At 40.6% G+C, this 18,169-nt stretch overlaps 2 non-coding genes across 2 annotated transcripts; both read right to left on the reverse strand.

The window, feature by feature from the left end:
• Window positions 1-2,754: 2,754 nt before the first annotated feature.
• LOC133035327 (small nucleolar RNA R71) lies at window positions 2,755-2,861 on the reverse strand. Its single transcript, XR_009686597.1, has one exon. It is a non-coding gene; the product is annotated as a small nucleolar RNA R71 (small nucleolar RNA).
• An 11,221-nt stretch (window positions 2,862-14,082) lies between these two features.
• On the reverse strand, window positions 14,083-14,189 carry LOC133035328 (small nucleolar RNA R71). The gene has a single exon (XR_009686598.1). It is a non-coding gene; the product is annotated as a small nucleolar RNA R71 (small nucleolar RNA).
• Window positions 14,190-18,169: the final 3,980 nt, after the last annotated feature.

Genomic DNA, 18,169 nt, shown 5'->3' on the forward strand with positions numbered 1-18,169 from the left:
GAGTATTGAATTAGGGGAGTGAGTTAAAAAAAAATATATCATTAGGAAGAGGCTCGGTTTTTGACAAGTGAAGTGGTTAGGTGTTGAGCTAGCTAAAATACATCCTTTACCATACCCTAACCCAAGCCTAACATTACAAGCCTAGTAAGTCCTATTGATCAAGGGGATAAGTTTAGACTATATTAGTGGAGAGGAGTGCACTAATCCAACTTATGGAGCTGAAATGAATATAAAAAATTTAAGGTAGTTGGAGAGAAGTTCAAAGTTTAGGTGGGATATACTTGTAAAAATTGTTGATTAGGTGACTTTTGGGAAATATAAATGTTATCCAATGACAAAAAACGTTAAAGGGGCAACATATAAAGTTACGGCAAGCAATTTCATATTCCATTTAATTCCATTTTTTCTGAGAGCGTCAATGTTCGCTAGGCCATCGTGAATTTCTATAGAATCTCTCATGTGTCTTGTGTTTGAGTTTTTTTTTGTGTAACAAATTTTTGTTGTGTTTTATTTTGTTTATTTTGTGTTGTCATTGCTCGAGGACGAGCAAGATTCTAAGTTTGGGGTGTTGATAACTCTAAGATTTAGAGTTATTTTCATATCTTTAAGCTTGAATTTAATGTGAATTGTGGAGCAATTAATGTTTATATTGTGTAATTGTGTCTAGTTTGTTGTGTCTTTGTAATAAATGGAAGTGTGTGTGTTAGTAAGTCTTAAATAGACTTATGTTATTGTTTTTATGTGTTTTAAGCAGAAAAAATACAAGAATAGGTATTTGAAAATGTTTGGGACAAGGAAAAAAAAAAGGAGCAGGAAAATGATTATTGCTGACTGGCATTGCTGTAGCACTCATCGCGTAGCAATTTGTCAGCCCAGTAAGTTTATTTTGGCAGATAGTCCAGCTGGCTTTAATGAAAAGAAAAACGAGCTGAGGTGGCGGAATTTGGCTATTGACTCAACAAACATGTGGAAAATGAAGGACAAGTGGGTGATGATTCGGATTTCCAATTAGGGTAAACTTTGGTACCCTAATTGGGGTGCAAAAGGAGAAAAAGGAAGGAAATAGAGAGGAGGCTGGCTGCACTTGAATGGAGTACGAAAAATACAGCAGAAAAGGTTTCTAAGTACAAAGAAAGAAGAGAGTACAAAGAAGAAGAAGATTGAGAAGAAGGAGAAGAAGGCAACAACCAAAGGAAGGATTTGAGCTCATCACTCATTTCCCTTGCTCTCTACTTCGTTTGTATCATTTCCTTCTCTTCAAGTTCTCTTTAACTCCATGAACAATATATTTTCTAGTTTTGAGTTTTTAATTTCAGCTATGAACTAAACTTTTTGAGATTTGGGTGGTTATGAACCCTTGTATGGACTAGTGTTTTGATTATGCAATGATGAAGTAATCTTGGCTTAGTTCAATTAGTTGTGATGAAATGTTGAATGAATGTTAATTTTTGGCCATTTTTAACATTTAGCAAGCTAGATCTTACTTGGAAAAGTAAGACCTAGTTGAACCCTTCTAATTGATGCATGATTTTTACCTTTACTTTTAGGTATTAATTAGTAGTGAAATAGGAATATTTGGCTACCATGTATAACTAAGGATTTGATGCTCTATTGGGCTATTTGTGATCTAAACTGGTGTAGGAATGCATTGTGAGATTGTGAATGGTTTATTGCAAGTTTTGGAAAAAGCTTGCTGGTTTTTTTGAAATCTGTTAACTTTCCCAGGATTGCTGAGTCATTGCTGTATCAACTGGGACATACAAGTGGAAATTAATCACCCAAGTCTATTTTCCAAATCTGAAATTACCACCACTTTAAACACTTTTAGCTTCTTATTTTTACTTTATTTAGTTTAAAAAAATTAGTTCTCAAGTTTAGATTCAAAGCTATCAATTTTTCTTGTGAATTAATGTGTGATTTTATTTTATTTTTATTTGAAATTCTTAGAATTACTTTTAGTTGAATTAACATTATTTAGTAAAAAGTCCCTGTGGAGACGAACTTTGATTTACTTATCATTGTATTACTTGTTTGTGATTGTGTACACTTGCGCAATTATAAATCAATATATTTTCACAACAAGTTTTTGGCGCGCGTTGCGGGGGACTTTAAGTTCTAAATTTTGTTTTATCAACTAATTGACATTCTAAGAATTTTTGTGCTTTTAATCTTGGTGGTTTTTTCTTTGAAATCTCAGGTATCTATAGTGTATGAACCAACAAGAGGACTTTGAACTTGCTCCTATTGATCCCGAGATTGAACGTACATTCCGAAGAAGAAGAAGGGTTCAAAAGGCTAAGGGCCGAGACATCATGGCTGAGAATTTTGATGATGATGGGGTTGCTCAACAAGTTGTTAATCCCATCATATTGGCAGATGATCGAGCAAGGGCTATAAGGGAGTATGCAGCCCCCATGTTTAATGAGCTCAATCCAGGCATTGTGAGGCACTGAAATACAAGCACCGCAGTTTGAGCTCAAGCCAATGATGTTTCAAATGCTCCAAACCGTGGGGCAATTCAGCGGGATGCCAACTGAAGATCCTCACCTCCATCTCCGTTCATTCTTGGAGGTGAGTGATTCTTTCAAGATCCAAGGAGTGAGTGAAGAGGTGTTAAGGTTGAAGCTATTCCCATTCTCACTACAAGACCGAGCTAGATCATGGCTCAACACTTTGCCGCCTGATTCTGTGACCAATTGGAATGACCTTGCTGAGAAGTTTTTGAGGAAATACTTTCCTCCTACTAGAAATGCAAAATTCAGAAGTGAGATCATGTCTTTTCAGCAACTTGAAGATGAGTCCACAAGTGATGCGTGGGAGAGGTTTAAGGAACTTTTGCGAAAGTGTCCACATCATGGCATTCCACATTGTATTCAAATGGAGACTTTTTATAATGGCTTGAATGCAGCTTCTCGAATGGTGTTAGATGCATCGGCCAATGGTGCTATTTTGTCGAAGTCTTACAATGAAGCATTTGAGATTTTGGAGACCATTGCAAGTAACAACTACCAATGGTCCAACACTAGAGCTCCAACAAGTAGAAAAGTGGCGGGGGTCCTTGAGGCAGATGCAATAACAGCTTTGACAGCTCAAATGGCTTCCATGACGAATGTTTTGAAGAATTTGAGTATTGGGAACGCTAAAAATATTCAACCGTTCGCCATTCAAAGTGATGATGTCTCATGTGTGTTTTGTGGAGAAGGGCATGTGTTTGAGAAGTGTCCATCTAATCCGGAGTCCGTTTGTTACATGGGAAATCAGAATTTTAACAGAAACAATGGGGCGTTCTCAAACTCTTACAATCAATCTTGGAAGAATCATCCTAATTTATCTTGGGGAGGTCAAGGAGCAAGCTCAAGTACCGCACCAGCCCAAGGAAGACAAGCATATCCACCGGGTTTTTCACAACAACCCTGACATTCACAACATGCTCAAAATGCCCAACCAAGTTCTTTGGAGAGTCTTATGCGGGATTATATGGCAAAAAATGATGCGGTGATACAAAGTCAAGTTGCCTCTCTTCGAAACTTAGAGTTGCAACTTGGACATTTGGCCAATGAATTGAAAGCTAGGCCGCAAGGTTCTTTGCCTAGTGACACGGAGAATCCAAGGAGGGATGGGAAGGAGCAATGCAAATCCATTCACTTGAGGAGTGGCAAGCATCTAAAAAATTCCGAGGAGGAAATAAAGGGTAGTGGGGAGCCCACTTCAATCCAAAACGACGAAAAATTGAGTAAAAAAACTGCCCAGGAAATTGCTGATACCAGACCAGTTGATACAGCATCGGGTCAGCAATCTGACAGTCAGCAATCCGCACCAGTATGTACTAAACCACCCCTTCCATTTCCTCAAAGATTTCGAAAACAGCAGCAAGATGGGCAATTCAAGAAGTTTTTAGATGTGTTGAAGCAGCTCCATATCAATATTCCCTTGGTGGAAGCATTGGAGCAAATGCCAAACTATGTCAAGTTCTTAAAAGACATTTTGACGAAGAAAAGGAGGTTGGGGGAGTTTGAAGCGTAGCTCTTACCGAAGGATGCAGCGCCATGTTGAAAAGTAAGATTCCACCGAAGTTGAAGGATCCGGGTAGTTTTACAATCCCTTGTTCTATTGGGGGCGGGATGTTGGAAGAGCTTTATGTGATTTGGGTGCAAGCATCAACCTCATGCCTATGTCGATCTTTAAGAAGTTGGGTATTGGTGAAGCACGTCCTACAACTGTTACATTGCAACTTGCTGACAGGTCCATGGCTCATCCAGAAGGAAAAATAGAAGATGTTCTAGTACAGGTTGACAAGTTCATTTTTCCAGCTGATTTCATCATCCTAGACTATGAAGCTGATAGAGATGTGCCTATTATCTTGGGTCGACCATTCCTTGCTACTGGGAGAACTCTGATTGATGTGCAAAATGGGGAGCTCACAATGAGGGTGAATGATCAAAAAGTCACCTTTAATGTGTTCAATGCTATGAGATTTTCGGATGAGATAGAAGAGCGTTCCCGCATAAGTGTAATTGACTCGATAGTGGCTGAAAAATTTCACAAGGAAGCTTGGAGGGATGAGAAATTTATAAGTTCTTTTGATGAGCTTGAAGACTTGAGTGAAGATGAAGACAACCAAGTTGCTTGGGTGGAGCCATTGCAACCTATTCCTAACTTCAAGAAGCCCTTTGAATCTTTGGAGTTGAAGGAAAGTAATTTTAAGCCTCCAAAACCCTCCATCCAAGAACCACCGAAGTTGGAGTTGAAACCCTTGCCAAGCCATCTGAAGTATGCCTATTTGGGGGAGAATGACACGCTGCCAATTATTATAGCATCAAACTTGGTAGTTGAAGATGAAGGTGCTTTGCTAGAGGTGTTGAAAAAGCATAAGAAAGCAATCGGGTGGACTATGGCGGACATAAGGGGTATTAGTCCAACGATTTGCACACACAAGATACTTTTAGAAGCCGGTTGTAGCAATTCCGTTGAGCATCAGCGAAGATTGAATCCCGTCATGAAAGAAGTGGTGCGAAAAGAAGTGATCAAGTGGCTAGATTATGGTATTGTGTACCCAATTTCGGATAGCTCATGGGTTAGTCCTGTTCAATGTGTGCCCAAGAAAGGAGGAGTCACGGTGGTGGCTAATGCAAACAATGAGTTGATTCCTACTCGAACCGTGACCGGTTGGAGGGTGTGTATGGACTACCGGAAGCTAAACAATGCTACTCGGAAGGATCATTTCCCGCTGCCATTTATTGACCAAATGTTGGATCGTTTGGCGGGAAAAGAGTTTTATTGCTTTCTTGACGGATATTCGGGTTACAATCAGATTTCTATAGCACCGGAAGATCAAGAGAAAACCACCTTCACTTGTCCATATGGTACCTTTGCCTTTAGGAGGATGCCATTTGGATTGTGCAATGCTCCCGCAACTTTCCAAAGGTGTATGATGGCTATTTTCTCGGATATGGCTGAAAGTATTTTGGAGATATTCATGGATGACTTCTCTATCTACGGGGATTCATTTGGGGTGTGTTTGGAGAATTTGGAAAGAGTGTTAGCAAGATGTGAGGAAACCAACTTGGTGCTTAATTGGGAGAAATGCCACTTCATGGTTCAAGAGGGTATTGTGTTGGGTCACAAAGTGTCTAGCAAGGGGATAGAAGTTGACAAGGCAAAGCTAGAAGTGATTGAGAAGCTACCAGCCCCTACCACGGTGAAAGGCATAAGAAGCTTCCTTGGACACGCGGGTTTCTATAGGCGCTTCATTAAAGACTTTTCTAAGGTGTCCAAACCCTTGTGTAACTTGCTAGAACAAAATAGACCATTTGAGTTTACCGCTGAATGTAATGAAGCATTTTTGAAGTTGAAGACAGCTCTTGTTACGGCCCCCGTGATTGTAGCACCCGATTGGTCATTGCCCTTTGAACTCATGTGTGATGCAAGTGATTTTGCCGTTGGGGCTGTTCTTGGGCAGCGGAAGAATAGGATCTTTCATTCCATTTATTATGCAAGCAAAACTCTTGTTGATGCCCAAATAAACTACACCACTACTGAGAAAGAGCTGCTAGCGGTGGTTTTTGCCTTTGAGAAATTCAGATCGTATCTTGTGGGAACCAAGGTGGTTGTGTATACTGACCACTCGGCAATCAAGTATTTGATAACCAAGAAAGATTCTAAACCGAGGCTTATTCGTTGGGTTTTGTTGCTACAAGAGTTTGACTTGGAAATTCGAGACAGAAAAGGGACAGAAAACAAAGTGGCGGATCATCTCTCTAGGTTGGAAACTAACAATCACAGCAGCCACCTAGAGGGAGAATTACAAATTCAAGACTCATTCCCAGATGAGCAACTGCTAGTGGTAGAGCAAACACGGGTACCATGGTATGCAGACATTGTCAATTACTTAGTTGGAGGTGCCTATCCACCTGATTTTACCAAGCAGCAGCTCAAAAAGTTCCTTCATGATAGCAAGTTTTATTTTTGGGATGAGCCATACTTGTACAAGCAGTGCCCCGATCGTATTATGCGGAGATGTGTGCCAATGGGTGAAGTTAGAAGCATCTTGGAGCATTGTCATTCAGCTCCTTATGGTGGCCATTTTGGTGGACAACGCACGGCGGCCAAGGTTTTTCAATCCGGGTATTATTGGCCTTCTATTTTTAAAGATGCTCATGCTTTTGTTCAACAATGTGATCGCCGCTGCCGAGTTGGAAATATCTCCGCCGGGGAATGAAATGCCTCTTAATTGTATCTTGGAGGTGGAGTTGTTTGACGTGTGGGGTATCGACTTTATGGGACCTTTCCCACAATCCTTTGGGAATCTCTACATTCTAGTGGCGGTAGATTATGTGTCAAAGTGGGTGGAGGTAATTGCTAGTCCCAAGAATGATGCTCGAGTGGTTATGAAGTTCCTTCATAAACATGTTTTTACAAGGTTTGGGACTCCTAGAGCTTTGATAAGTGATGAGGGAACACACTTTGTGAACAAAGTGTTGGCTGCCCTCTTGGCAAAATATAGTGTAAAACACAAAATTGCCACCGCCTATCACCCACAGACTAACGGGCAAGCTGAAATATCTAATCGGGAAATTAAAGGCATATTGGAGAAGGTTGTAAATCCCAACAGAAAAGATTGGTCCCAACGCCTCGATGATGCACTTTGGGCGTATAGGACAGCATATAAAACTCCTCTAGGCATGTCTCCATATCGCCTAGTTTATGGGAAAGCATGCCATCTTCCCGTGGAGTTAGAACACAAGGCGTTTTGGGCACTAAAACATCTCAATATGGATATTTCAGCAGCTGGAGAAGCAAGAAAGTTACAGCTGAACGAGTTGGATGAATTGCGTTTGTTTTCATATGAGAATGCTAAATTGTATAAGGAGAAGACAAAGAGATGGCATGATGATAGAATCAAGGAAAGAGTTTTTGCAAAAGGACAAGAAGTGTTACTCTTTAATTCAAGGCTCAAACTCTTTCCTGGAAAATTAAAGTCCCGTTGGTCTGGCCCGTTTACTGTGCAAGAAGTGACTCCTTTTGGTGCAATTACAGTGAAAGATCAACAATCCGGGAGGGAATTTAAAGTGAACGGGCAGCGGCTGAAACACTATTGGAGAGGCGAGGTCAACCGAGAGAAGACCTCAATTTCTTTGAAAGATGCTTAATCATTGTAATTTGGGGTGCCTAAAGAAAAAAAAAAGATTGAATTGAAGAAAGAAAATTTTTTGAAAAAGAATGAAAAAAAAAAGAAAGAAAAAAAATTCGATGAAAGGCACCCCTTGAAAAAAAAAAAAAGAAAAAAAGAAATTATATCTTTGTATATTATAATTAGCTATAAATAATTGTCATGGTGAAATTGAAAATTTTCTTTTCTTTGTGCAGGGAATCAAGTGAAAAAGGCTGTGGAATGAAGAAATTTTGATTTGGGCAAAAGCACTAAGTTTTGGGTGTCAGGTTGCTGTTCAGTTGCTATAGCAACAGCTTAGCAAGAAGTGTTTTGGTGCTAGGCTGATCAAATGAACTGGGGTTTGAAAAAATAAAGTGAATGGTCTGTCAGAAAAAAAAAACATGTGATTGTCATGTTGTTCATGATTCAATCATTGGATAGGTCTATTATTGTTCAGACAAATTATTTGAGGTTGTACTTTAGTGTTGAATTGAGTGAGCCCAAGTAATTTTTGGAGATACAAAGACCCCACTTCACATTATTTAAATCAGTTTTGGGCCAAATTATTTGGTCAACTGGGCCCCAGCTAGTTTGACCAGCCCAATTATCTGGTCAGCCCACCCTCAACCCTACCACATTCAACATCACCTTCTTCATTTCTCTTTGCCACCGAACCACCAAACACCAGCCGAATTCTTCTTCACCCACCTCGCACCTCACCATAGCCTCCATCACGCCAATCTCGACCCAGCCACGAACCAGCAACACCCAAGCCACCCTTCGATTTCGCCTGAACCCCTAGCAACTCGAACCTCACTCAAGGCTCACCACCAAATCGCATCCAAGCTCCAGTCGACACCAACCCGAGCTTCCATTTCCTCCATTGAACCCGTCGCCACAGAAATCGCACCAGCTCCCAAATTCGAACCAGTGCACCACTTCCATAGCCTCTATCCGAACCACCATTGTTAACTCAAACCCAACCTCTGTTCACTCATATCAGAACCACGACTCAGCCGAGCCACCTCCAAGCTCGAACTTTCGAACTGCACCATCCTCATTTCCATCCATGTTCAACAACAAGCAGTCAAGAGATGCCATGATGAATAGATGCTGAGTGTTGGTGTGAGAATTTTCACTTTGAATTGGTAATCAATTGTGGTGGGATATTGAAGTTCTCCTGTGGTTTTGAACAATGAACTGCCTGGTTATCATTATTTGAGTTGTATTGGAAATTTAGTGTAGTATTGGCAGTGTGGTGGCTTTTAGACGGATCATTGTTAGAAGTTTTGGTGTTGTTGCTGGAGTAGTGTCAAATTGAAAAGAAGCAGGGCACTTTTGTTGTGGCTGCCGAAAAAAAAAAAAAAAAAAAAAAAACCAAAAAAAAAAAAACCAAAAAAAACCAAAAAAAAAAACCCAAAAAAAAAACAAACAAAAAAAAATAGAGTGAATTTGGTGTGAGGGCTTTGAATTTTAGTGGGTTGGCCAAAGTAGTAGTTTTTGAACAAGAGTGGGTTGGAGACAGTGAAGTACATTGTAAGAGATCTTATTGTGTTGAGGGGCAGCAGTGAGTAAGGAAGCAAAGAGGAAATTCATTGTGTTGGGGTCGTGTGCAAGTGAAAAGAAAAGAAAATGCCCAAAGTTAAGAAGACCGCCAACAAGAATAAAAAGAAATCCCTGCATGAAATTCCTAAGTTTCATTGCCCGGCAGCTGAGACAAAGTATCACGAGAAGGTGGACAATCGGGAATTTTATATGGAGCGTGGATTAGTAGCCGATATTGAGGATATTGATGAGTTGCCCGAATGGGTCAGTGCCGCGATTCATAAGCGAGATTGGGGACTTTTTGTCCAACAAAGAGAGCAGGCGGTCATGGAAGTTGTCAAGGAATTTTACGCCAACTTCCTATCCCAAGAATGGCCCACTGTAGTGGTGGTGCGTGAAGTCCCAATCTCATTTTCAGCTGCAGCAATCAACGACCTGTTTGGGCTACACTCTGTCGAGTGCCAATACTCCGCGCAAAAAGGGCAGGTGAGCGACGAGACTGTGGGTGACATGATGCCGATGCTCGCTAAGCCAGGATCTGAATGGAGTTTTGATAATTATGGCAATCTTCGATTTCGGCGCACTGATTTGGAGCACGAGTTGAAATGTTGGTATACATTCGTGCAAACTGCTCTCTGCCCTACTTCACATGATTCGACCGTCAGCAGAGACCGCGCCTGGATGCTCTATTGCATTAGAATGGGCTGGGATGTTGACGTCGGAGCTGTCCTTGCCCAAGAGATTGCTGATTGTGCACACAGGGGGAAAGGGAAGTTATTCCTCCCTGCTACCATTACTGCTCTTTGCCGCAAGGCAGGTGTACCCATATGGAAGGAAGAAGGCGCCCTGAATCCTCGGGGGCCTATAAATTTTGGTCCACCTCGAGCCCCGAAAACAACGCCTACCCCAGCGACGTCCTCAGCCACGGAGCCTCCCGTAGATCGCTTTGCTCGCTTTGAGCAAGTGCAACAACAAATGTGTGGTCGATTGCACGCGATGTGGGATTATGAGCAGAAGCGTGACGTCGTCATGGAACGTGCATTCAAGAGGACTACGCCCCGTTTTGATCCCAAGTTCCCGGACTTCCCTCAGCATGTTCTAGACCCGTGGGGAGGCCCATCAGCTTCGAACACAGAGGAGCCCCACGAGGACTCCGAGTAGAGGGAGTTTTTCTCATACCTAAGCTATTTTATATTTTTCTGTTTTATGTTGTTTGTTTTTAGATTGTATTGTGCTCGTTGTATGTTGTCTTTTGTGCTTGGAACTTTTATTCTATGATTGTTTATGTGTTTGTTAGTTTGGCATTGAGAGTTTTTTTTTTAAGTTTTTTCGGTGGCCTAGTGCTCTGCTCGATGATGATACTTTCCGCCCATTCCATTATTGTTGCTGCCTAATTTTACTTGTTGCCTTATCATGTTGCATTGTTGGATATTATGGATGTTTCCCTTAGTCTCTCCTCACTAGTTTATACTTGTATTTTTCCACCATGCTTTGCATTTCTCATACGATTATTTCACATGTAATTTTAGCATCTAGAATTGGTTAGTGCATCTCCTTGAAGCGAAATCCTAGTTCGACTTGTCCCTTAGAAATGATTTAGGCCATCCTTGGACGTTTGAGCTTTTCTAACCTTCCCTATAAAATGCATTTTTCCCTAGTCACCCAAGTTTGAGCCGTTTAGCCTATTCTTGTTGTGCAACCCGATCATCCATATCACATCCATTCTAACTTGCATTTCCACATATATCCTAACTTAATTGCTCACTTGTCAAGAGCCAAGTTTCACATTAAGTTTGGGGTGAGTGTGGTGAGTGTACTTTGTGGCGAGCTAATTCAAGATCATACTTTTAGCCACATTGGGGACAATGTTGGGTTGTAAGTTTGGGGTGGGGGGAATTAGCTCACAAGGTATATTAGTATGCATTTTTAATTAAATTTCTCTTGCTATGTATAAGTATAATATAGTACTAAATTCCTTTTTAGTTTAAAAAAAAAAATCAGCAAAGAAAAAAAAAAATAAGTACATATATATATATTCTTGCAACTAAGTTTGGGGTGTTCCACCCATTTGAAGTAAAAAAAAAAAGAGAATAAACATAGCAAGAGAAGTTAATTTTAATATCAAGTACTTGTGAGTATTGAATTAGGGGAGTGAGTTAAAAAAAAAATATATCATTAGGAAGAGGCTCGGTTTTTGACAAGTGAAGTGGTTAGGTGTTGAGCTAGCTAAAATACATCCTTTACCATACCCTAACCCAAGCCTAACATTACAAGCCTAGTAAGTCCTATTGATCAAGGGGATAAGTTTAGACTATATTAGTGGAGAGGAGTGCACTAATCCAACTTATGGAGCTGAAATGAATATAAAAAATTTAAGGTAGTTGGAGAGAAGTTCAAAGTTTAGGTGGGATATACTTGTAAAAATTGTTGATTAGGTGACTTTTGGGAAATATAAATGTTATCCAATGACAAAAAACGTTAAAGGGGCAGCATATAAAGTTACGGCAAGCAATTTCATATTCCATTTAATTCCATTTTTTCTGAGAGCGTCAATGTTCGCTAGGCCATCGTGAATTTCTATAGAATCTCTCATGTGTCTTGTGTTTGAGTTTTTTTTTGTGTAACAAATTTTTGTTGTGTTTTATTTTGTTTATTTTGTGTTGTCATTGCTCGAGGACGAGCAAGATTCTAAGTTTGGGGTGTTGATAACTCTAAGATTTAGAGTTATTTTCATATCTTTAAGCTTGAATTTAATGTGAATTGTGGAGCAATTAATGTTTATATTGTGTAATTGTGTCTAGTTTGTTGTGTCTTTGTAATAAATGGAAGTGTGTGTGTTAGTAAGTCTTAAATAGACTTATGTTATTGTTTTTATGTGTTTTAAGCAGAAAAAATACAAGAATAGGTATTTGAAAATGTTTGGGACAAGGAAAAAAAAAGGAGCGGGAAAATGATTATTCTTGTCGGCATTGCTTTGTAGCACTCATCGCGTAGCAATTTGTCAGCCCAGTAAGTTTATTTTGGCAGATAGTCCAGCTGGCTTTAATGAAAAGAAAAACGAGCTGAGGTGGCGGAATTTGGCTATTGACTCAACAAACATGTGGAAAATGAAGGACAAGTGGGTGATGATTGGGATTTCCAATTAGGGTAAACTTTGGTACCCTAATTGGGGTGCAAAAGGAGAAAAAGGAAGGAAATAGAGAGGAGGCTGGCTGCACTTGAATGGAGTACGAAAAATACAGCAGAAAAGGTTTCTAAGTACAAAGAAAGAAGAGAGTACAAAGAAGAAGAAGATTGAGAAGAAGGAGAAGAAGGCAACAACCAAAGGAAGGATTTGAGCTCATCACTCATTTCCCTTGCTCTCTACTTCGTTTGTATCATTTCCTTCTCTTCAAGTTCTCTTTAACTCCATGAACAATATATTTTCTAGTTTTGAGTTTTTAATTTCAGCTATGAACTAAACTTTTTGAGATTTGGGTGGTTATGAACCCTTGTATGGACTAGTGTTTTGATTTTGCAATGATGAAGTAATCTTGGCTTAGTTCAATTAGTTGTGATGAAATGTTGAATGAATGTTAATTTTTGGCCATTTTTAACATTTAGCAAGCTAGATCTTACTTGGAAAAGTAAGACCTAGTTGAACCCTTCTAATTGATGCATGATTTTTACCTTTACTTTTAGGTATTAATTAGTAGTGAAATAGGAATATTTGGCTACCATGTATAACTAAGGATTTGATGCTCTATTGGGCTATTTGTGATCTAAACTGATGTAGGAATGCATTGTGAGATTGTGAATGGTTTATTGCAAGTTTTGGAAAAAGCTTGCTGGTTTTTTTGAAATCTGTTAACTTTCCCAGGATTGCTGAGTCATTGCTGTATCAACTGGGACATACAAGTGGAAATTAATCACCCAAGTCTATTTTCCAAATCTGAAATTACCACCACTTTAAACACTTTTAGCTTCTTATTTTTACTTTATTTAGTTTAAAAAAATTAGTTCTCAAGTTTAGATTCAAAGCTATCAATTTTTCTTGTGAATTAATGTGTGATTTTATTTTATTTTTATTTGAAATTCTTGGAATTACTTTTAGTTGAATTAACATTATTTAGTAAAAAGTCCCTGTGGAGACGAACTTTGATTTACTTATCATTGTATTACTTGTTTGTGATTGTGTACACTTGCGCAATTATAAATCAATATATTTTCACAACAAGTTTTTGGCGCCGTTGCCGGGGACTTTAAGTTCTAAATTTTGTTTTATCAACTAATTGACATTCTAAGAATTTTTGTGCTTTTAATCTTGGTGGTTTTTTCTTTGAAATCTCAGGTATCTATAGTGTATGAACCAACAAGAGGACTTTGAACTTGCTCCTATTGATCCCGAGATTGAACGTACATTCCGAAGAAGAAGAAGGGTTCAAAAGGCTAAGGGCCGAGACATCATGGCTGAGAATTTTGATGATGATGGGGTTGCTCAACAAGTTGTTAATCCCATCATATTGGCAGATGATCGAGCAAGGGCTATAAGGGAGTATGCAGCCCCCATGTTTAATGAGCTCAATCTAGGCATTGTGAGGCCTGAAATACAAGCACCGCAGTTTGAGCTCAAGCCAATGATGTTTCAAATGCTCCAAACCGTGGGGCAATTCAGCGGGATGCCAACTGAAGATCCTCACCTCCATCTCCGTTCATTCTTGGAGGTGAGTGATTCTTTCAAGATCCAAGGAGTGAGTGAAGAGGTGTTAAGGTTGAAGCTATTCCCATTCTCACTACAAGACCGAGCTAGATCATGGCTCAACACTTTGCCGCCTGATTCTGTGACCAATTGGAATGACCTTGCTGAGAAGTTTTTGAGGAAATACTTTCCTCCTACTAGAAATGCAAAATTCAGAAGTGAGATCATGTCTTTTCAGCAACTTGAAGATGAGTCCACAAGTGATGCGTGGGAGAGGTTTAAGGAACTTTTGCGAAAGTGTCCACATCATGGCATTCCACATTGTATTCAGATGGAGACTTTTTATAATGGCTTGAATGCAGCTTCTCGAATGGTGTTAGATGCATCGGCCAATGGTGCTATTTTGTCGAAGTCTTACAATGAAGCATTTGAGATTTTGGAGACCATTGCAAGTAACAACTACCAATGGTCCAACACTAGAGCTCCAACAAGTAGAAAAGTGGCGGGGGTCCTTGAGGCAGATGCAATAACAGCTTTGACAGCTCAAATGGCTTCCATGACGAATGTTTTGAAGAATTTGAGTATTGGGAACGCTAAAAATATTCAACCAGCTGCTGCCATTCAAAGTGATGATGTCTCATGTGTGTTTTGTGGAGAAGGGCATGTGTTTGAGAAGTGTCCATCTAATCCGGAGTCCGTTTGTTACATGGGAAATCAGAATTTTAACAGAAACAATGGGGCGTTCTCAAACTCTTACAATCAATCTTGGAAGAATCATCCTAATTTGTCTTGGGGAGGTCAAGGAGCAAGCTCAAGTACCGCACCAGCCCAAGGAAGACAAGCATATCCACCGGGTTTTTCACAACAACCCCGACATTCACAACATGCTCAAAATGCCCAACCAAGTTCTTTGGAGAGTCTTATGCGGGATTATATGGCAAAAAATGATGCGGTGATACAAAGTCAAGTTGCCTCTCTTCGAAACTTAGAGTTGCAACTTGGACATTTGGCCAATGAATTGAAAGCTAGGCCGCAAGGTTCTTTGCCTAGTGACACGGAGAATCCAAGGAGGGATGGGAAGGAGCAATGCAAATCCATTCACTTGAGGAGTGGCAAGCATCTAAAAAATTCCGAGGAGGAAATAAAGGGTAGTGGGGAGCCCACTTCAATCCAAAACGACGAAAAATTGAGTAAAAAAACTGCCCAGAAATTGCGATACTGGACCGGCTTGATACGGCATCGGGTCGGCAATCGACGATCGGCAATCCGCACCAGTATGTACTAAACCACCCCTTCCATTTCCTCAAAGATTTCGAAAACAGCAGCAAGATGGGCAATTCAAGAAGTTTTTAGATGTGTTGAAGCAGCTCCATATCAATATTCCCTTGGTGGAAGCATTGGAGCAAATGCCAAACTATGTCAAGTTCTTAAAAGACATTTTGACGAAGAAAAGGAGGTTGGGGGAGTTTGAAACTGTAGCTCTTACCGAAGGATGCAGCGCCATGTTGAAAAGTAAGATTCCACCGAAGTTGAAGGATCCGGGTAGTTTTACAATCCCTTGTTCTATTGGGGGGCGGGATGTTGGAAGAGCTTTATGTGATTTGGGTGCAAGCATCAACCTCATGCCTATGTCGATCTTTAAGAAGTTGGGTATTGGTGAAGCACGTCCTACAACTGTTACATTGCAACTTGCTGACAGGTCCATGGCTCATCCAGAAGGAAAAATAGAAGATGTTCTAGTACAGGTTGACAAGTTCATTTTTCCAGCTGATTTCATCATCCTAGACTATGAAGCTGATAGAGATGTGCCTATTATCTTGGGTCGACCATTCCTTGCTACCGGGAGAACTCTGATTGATGTGCAAAATGGGGAGCTCACAATGAGGGTGAATGATCAAAAAGTCACCTTTAATGTGTTCAATGCTATGAGATTTTCGGATGAGATAGAAGAGCGTTCCCGCATAAGTGTAATTGACTCGATAGTGGCTGAAAAATTTCACAAGGAAGCTTGGAGGGATGAGAAATTTATAAGTTCTTTTGATGAGCTTGAAGACTTGAGTGAAGATGAAGACAACCAAGTTGCTTGGGTGGAGCCATTGCAACCTATTCCTAACTTCAAGAAGCCCTTTGAATCTTTGGAGTTGAAGGAAAGTAATTTTAAGCCTCCAAAACCCTCCATCCAAGAACCACCGAAGTTGGAGTTGAAACCCTTGCCAAGCCATCTGAAGTATGCCTATTTGGGGGAGAATGACACGCTGCCAGTTATTATAGCATCAAACTTGGTAGTTGAAAATGAAGGTGCTTTGCTAGAGGTGTTGAAAAAGCATAAGAAAGCAATCGGGTGGACTATGGCGGACATAAGGGGTATTAGTCCAACGATTTGCACGCACAAGATACTTTTAGAAGCTGGTTGTAGCAATTCTGTTGAGCATCAGCGAAGATTGAATCCCGTCATGAAAGAAGTGGTGCGAAAAGAAGTGATCAAGTGGCTAGATTATGGTATTGTGTACCCAATTTCGGATAGCTCATGGGTTAGTCCTGTTCAATGTGTGCCCAAGAAAGGAGGAGTCACGGTGGTGGCTAATGCAAACAATGAGTTGATTCCTACTCGAACCGTGACCGGTTGGAGGGTGTGTATGGACTACCGGAAGCTAAACAATGCTACTCGGAAGGATCATTTCCCGCTGCCATTTATTGACCAAATGTTGGATCGTTTGGCGGGAAAAGAGTTTTATTGCTTTCTTGACGGATATTCGGGTTACAATCAGATTTCTATAGCACCGGAAGATCAAGAGAAAACCACCTTCACTTGTCCATATGGTACCTTTGCCTTTAGGAGGATGCCATTTGGATTGTGCAATGCTCCCGCAACTTTCCAAAGGTGTATGATGGCTATTTTCTCGGATATGGCTGAAAGTATTTTGGAGATATTCATGGATGACTTCTCTATCTACGGGGATTCATTTGGGGTGTGTTTGGAGAATTTGGAAAGAGTGTTAGCAAGATGTGAGGAAACCAACTTGGTGCTTAATTGGGAGAAATGCCACTTCATGGTTCAAGAGGGTATTGTGTTGGGTCACAAAGTGTCTAGCAAGGGGATAGAAGTTGACAAGGCAAAGCTAGAAGTGATTGAGAAGCTACCAGCCCCTACCACGGTGAAAGGCATAAGAAGCTTCCTTGGACACGCGGGTTTCTATAGGCGCTTCATTAAAGACTTTTCTAAGGTGTCCAAACCCTTGTGTAACTTGCTAGAACAAAATAGACCATTTGAGTTTACCGCTGAATGTAATGAAGCATTTTTGAAGTTGAAGACAGCTCTTGTTACGGCCCCCGTGATTGTAGCACCCGATTGGTCATTGCCCTTTGAACTCATGTGTGATGCAAGTGATTTTGCCGTTGGGGCTGTTCTTGGGCAGCGGAAGAATAGGATCTTTCATTCCATTTATTATGCAAGCAAAACTCTTGTTGATGCCCAAATAAACTACACCACTACTGAGAAAGAGCTGCTAGCGGTGGTTTTTGCCTTTGAGAAATTCAGATCGTATCTTGTGGGAACCAAGGTGGTTGTGTATACTGACCACTCGGCAATCAAGTATTTGATAACCAAGAAAGATTCTAAACCGAGGCTTATTCGTTGGGTTTTGTTGCTACAAGAGTTTGACTTGGAAATTCGAGACAGAAAAGGGACAGAAAACAAAGTGGCGGATCATCTCTCTAGGTTGGAAACTAACAATCACAGCAGCCACCTAGAGGGAGAATTACAAATTCAAGACTCATTCCCAGATGAGCAACTGCTAGTGGTAGAGCAAACACGGGTACCATGGTATGCAGACATTGTCAATTACTTAGTTGGAGGTGCCTATCCACCTGATTTTACCAAGCGCGGCTCAAAAGTTCCTTCATGATAGCAAGTTTTATTTTTGGGATGAGCCATACTTGTACAAGCGGTGCCGATCGTATTATGCGGAGATGTGTGCCAATGGGTGAAGTTAGAAGCATCTTGGAGCATTGTCATTCAGCTCCTTATGGTGGCCATTTTGGTGGACAACGCACGGCGGCCAAGGTTTTTCAATCCGGGTATTATTGGCCTTCTATTTTTAAAGATGCTCATGCTTTTGTTCAACAATGTGATCGCTGCCAGCGAGTTGGAAATATCTCCGCCAGGAATGAAATGCCTCTTAATTGTATCTTGGAGGTGGAGTTGTTTGACGTGTGGGGTATCGACTTTATGGGACCTTTCCCACAATCCTTTGGGAATCTCTACATTCTAGTGGCGGTAGATTATGTGTCAAAGT

Source organism: Cannabis sativa, chromosome 2 (assembly GCF_029168945.1).
Source record: "Cannabis sativa cultivar Pink pepper isolate KNU-18-1 chromosome 2, ASM2916894v1, whole genome shotgun sequence".
Taxonomy (NCBI): Eukaryota; Viridiplantae; Streptophyta; class Magnoliopsida; order Rosales; family Cannabaceae; genus Cannabis; species Cannabis sativa.